The sequence below is a fragment of the Miniopterus schreibersii genome (genome assembly GCF_964146895.1).
Source record: "Miniopterus schreibersii genome assembly, chromosome: 3".
Classification (NCBI taxonomy): domain Eukaryota; kingdom Metazoa; phylum Chordata; class Mammalia; order Chiroptera; family Miniopteridae; genus Miniopterus; species Miniopterus schreibersii.
The window spans coordinates 51,200,110-51,204,572 of record NC_138103.1 but is presented as its reverse complement, the minus strand read 5'-3'; the positions used below and the strand labels follow the sequence as shown (position 1 = coordinate 51,204,572).

Sequence of the window (4,463 nt, the reverse complement as noted above, 5' to 3'; positions counted from 1 at the left end):
TAAATATAAATCTGCTATACAAAGTACTGAATGGATTTATAGTTCCTTAAAAGTGTCTAGTCATCTTCTTCCATCTTTTTCCTTTTTACTAAATTCATTCTGCTCTATTATCACATGCACTCTATTCCATCAAACATCATTTTTCAGGATCAGCCTACTTGAATAATCTATCATGAAGCCTGTTTAGAGCTTTCCAATCATAAGCTTTATCTTTTTGACTACACATCTCAAGGCACAATTTTTCTCTCTCTCTCTTTTTTTTTTCTTGCTTAGTACCAGAATGTCCCATTAAGAAACAATAAAAGTTGTATATCTCCCTAAAATGAAAGGTTAGTGTATTCAATGGCTATGTTAACCTTGTAATAAAAATACATCAAAAACTACTCATCCTTATGTTAATTAATGGAAATTATAACACAGTAAATTTAACTACTGTCATTTTCTTAGTGCTTGCAAGATTATTCAAGAAATCAAAATGGCTTCAAAATAAAAATAACTTGATGTTTGTTTTCCAAATTCTTTAAATTTTAACCCCATATCCATATAAAGAGAAAATAGGAACATACTCTCCTCATCTAAAAACATTAGAAGAGGCTAAAAGAAATTATTTAAGACTTTTTAGACCTTGAAACAGTTACACTTCCAATGTGTATTTCAATTATAAGTCAGTTTTTAAATCAACTTGCTTCAACTGAAGTGTGCATCATAGATAAATTAACTGGGCTACTGCTTCATTTCTTCAAGTCAGATGGGGATTCTTTTGCATCAGGGCTGGTATTCAAGATTTCTTCTTCTTTTAAATTAGGTAAAAGTTCTCCTAGACTACATGGTATTATGGTCCTCAACTTTTGTTCCACTAGAGAAACTTCATTAGTGGTGAAAGAGACTGTTTTCTTTCACCAAGGGACATGTGTAAAGATGGTTTTGTATAGTCAGTGTGTAAATCCTGAGTGTCCAAAAAGTTAAACATATCATCTGTTTGCATGTCTTGAGGAGTAGGGCTCAGTTCTGGTTTGTGTCTTCCAGGTATTTCAGAATTAGATAAGTTTCTTTCCTTTTCTTGGTAAGAGATTCTTTTCAGAGCCTCATATCTACTGTAAATAGCCTGTAAACTAAAGTCTGATTCTGGAGTAGTGTCTTTCTCCCTCAATATCTGGAAAAAATGCTACTCTGCATAGGACTATTTGGTTCCAGTTTCAAATTGACCTCTGTACTACTGGAGCTATTAAGACTTAAGTGAGCAACTTCTGGAAGAGTTTCATGTAATATGCCAAAATCAATATCCTTAAAACTGCTGGAACTAATTCCACTTGCTATTTCAAAAGAGTTCATAACCTACTTTTATGCATAGAAGGTTTTTTGTAAGAAGCTTGTGAACAGTCCAATTTTAATATACTCAGCACCTCATTCCTGTCTATCACATCTCTCCTATTGCTTACAGCAGGGGAGAACATCTCTATTTGGCTAATTTCTAGAAGCTTGTTCTGTAAAGCTGTACACTCCAAATCTTGCCTGCAAAATATTTTCTTATGTAATGTATCTGGCTGATAATGTGTTGTTGGTTCACCTATGTGACTGGCCACCGCATGTTTTTGAGGCACATACTTGAGGCAATCTCAAACAACTTTTTTTCAAGCCGGTGAGAATGGCTATGATTGTATGCAGTGGTTGTCGAGAAACAACTGGCCATACTAAATTCTCTTTGATTATGCAACACAGGCAAAGATTCTGGCAATCCTTTTCTGTGTTCAGTATCCATCTGGATTGTCTCAGTACTTCTCTTGTCTTCCATTTCAACAGCTTTTCTCCAGGAGCTCCTGATATCACTGATTAGGTTTTCTGGAGTTCAGGGAATTTGGTTCCTTAGTTAGAAAATAGTCAATTAGTTTCTCTAATTTTACTTCTTTTCCCATAGAGGGCGGTGTGAATCAAATAAAACTGTCCTTGCAACCTCTTCTGCCAGCTGATCTTGCTGTTTTTAGAATGGATCAATTTTTTTAACAGGTAGAGTCTGTCCAAATGCACTACTCTGTATTCTTTGCAATACATGAGATGGAAAATCCTTCCCTTCATATTCTGGTGTTTTCTTAGAAATCGTTTCACTTTTCTCTCTAGATGTTCTCATCTTCATGTCTTCTTGAAATATTGTAACATTGTTTCCACCTGATGATGAAACTGGCTGCAACAGGAAAGCAGCAGGGCTGTTGTCTGGATCATATACAGTTCCTGATACATCAGTGGCTCTTCTGCAGTCATTTTCCTGGTTATGCTGTTTAGGTGAATTAGGAACCGAAAACTGCTGGTGGGAATTTGCAAGCACGGGGCCTCCACCTCCATATTATTCTCCTGAGCAGTAATACGAACTTCTGAGCGAGTGGACATATGAGTAGAGAGCCTTTGGAGACCTTCTTTTGGGAACGGGAATTTTGGAGTTTTCTGATCTGCGTTTTTGTTTCGTTACATTCACCTTCAGGGCAGATTATCCTTTGGGTGTGAGGGAAGAAGCTGTGAGAGTTCTGGGTTTATTGCAGCCGCATCATTAAAATAAATGCCTTCGCCCATGGTGGCACCTCCTTCTGTCCATTCCAGAGAAACACAGGCTTTCTCCAATTCCACAGTCCTTACCTTGGTGCTGTGAATTAAGCTGTTACTGTGTTGGATCTTGATGTCAAGATTGGGAAACAAGAGGGCCTGAAGCAACGAGCCCATTGGGCAACTGGCAGGTGCTCCGTAAAAAAGCACCAAACGGCAAGAATCTACAACTCTGTAAACCCTGTGTTTCTGCCACTCAGACCTTTTTATATTGAATTTACTGGGGTGACATTGGTTAATAAAATTATGTAGGATTCAGGTGTACAATTCTATAATACATCATCTGTATATTGTGTTGTGTTTACCACCCCACGTCAAGTCTCCTTCCATCACTATTTATCTCCCCTATACTCTCTTCTCCCTCCCCTAAGAAAAAGATTTGCCAATAAAACAGTTTTCCTGTTGATTTTCAGATCCCTAGATTATATATTTCCATGTTTTTCATCTTTATTAATCTCCACGCAGATTTACTAGTGGGCTTGGCTTAAGATCTTCAGGTGATAAAATGATAAAGCTAATATAATACAAATCCCACAAGATCCAATCATGACAGATAAATGTCAGGTTTATGCTAGAAACAAGAATAAAAATACAATGAGGTGATTATTAGGAAGAAATTGCATTTTCAAAGGTAAAAGACTGAGTTTTTCTCTGGCTATAATTGTACATTGAAATGTGTGTGAATAGCATGATACTTAAATGCATTTCTTAGTTCAACATATAATTTTTTTCTTTACCTTGAATTAAACCTTTCATTTTTTAAAAAAACCTCCATTTACTTATTCTATTACACAAATGATCTCATATTTTCTTTCAACCAAGATCGAATTCTGACCCTATAAAAATTGTTCTGATAAATGCTATAAAAGATCAAAGCATAGCGAAGTTTAACATCTTGATGAGCTGACAGGACCAACTGGCTGATGAGAGTGTAAACCTCAGTGTATTTTGGAGAAGAAATAAATTGCACTGCTCATAGTGTTGCAGTTTCATATGCTGCACAGAGAGGCCAGGGTCAGGAAGATGCAGTGGTCCTAATGAAAAAATTTATTATGCATGAGTCAGTTCCCTTATGTTGTGTCTGGAAGATGTGCTTGGCAGTAGGGGGCTAGTGGGAATAGAGTTTTAAGTTCTTTTTCTGTAACCTTAAAATAAATTAGAAGTTGAACATGATGGTCTCACATAGAAGAGCTCCTTTAACTCTTGTAGCATCAACTGGGGCCTGTTTTTTTCAAATTAGTGGACACATCATGCAAAAACGACTGGTGGAAAACTTTCCCAGAATCATTCTAACTCCTTTACAGCCTGATTTATTCAGGGGTCCCTAGAAATCTACTTTTAGGAATGGTATAAAAAATGTTTTCGGTTTGCAAGAGCTCGGGGTTAATTTATGGTTATTCCTGTTTGGGATATTCATATGGTTATGACAGTTTATTTGATGTTGAAGCATCTTGCAGGAAAGGATGGATGCTGTTTCACATTTTCAAACTGAATTGTTTGCCTTCCATAAAAACATAGTGGATTTCCCTGGCTTTGAGTGTTTCCCTAAATCTTACTGGGAAGTTCTCCTACCCATTTCTGTCAAATCCCTCCTGGAAGCTTAAATACTGCATCCTTCAGAGCCTTTTCTGATCTACCCTCCCCTCTGATTAGGGGGATCTCTCTTCTTAAATATCCAATAATTTCTTCTGCATTCTTTTCTTACAACACTTAGAACATGCTGCCTTACATTAGGTAATTTGTGCACATACCTGCTTCTTTCTAAAAAAATATTTTTATATGTTTTTATTGATTTCAGAGAAGAATGGAGAGGAAGAGAGAGATAGAAACATCAATGATGAGAGTCATTGATCCGCTGCCTACTGCATGCC

General features: G+C 36.6%; 1 pseudogene across 1 annotated transcript; it reads right to left on the bottom strand.

Annotated features, from left to right (window-relative positions):
• Positions 1 to 731: 731 nt before the first annotated feature.
• Positions 732 to 2,709, bottom strand: LOC308554915 (HAUS augmin-like complex subunit 6 pseudogene; annotated as a pseudogene). The gene is made up of 2 exons: positions 2,626 to 2,709; positions 732 to 2,299 (listed from the first exon to the last, which is right to left on the bottom strand). The product of its transcript is annotated as an HAUS augmin-like complex subunit 6 pseudogene (transcript).
• Between the last annotated feature and the right edge of the window lie 1,754 nt (positions 2,710 to 4,463).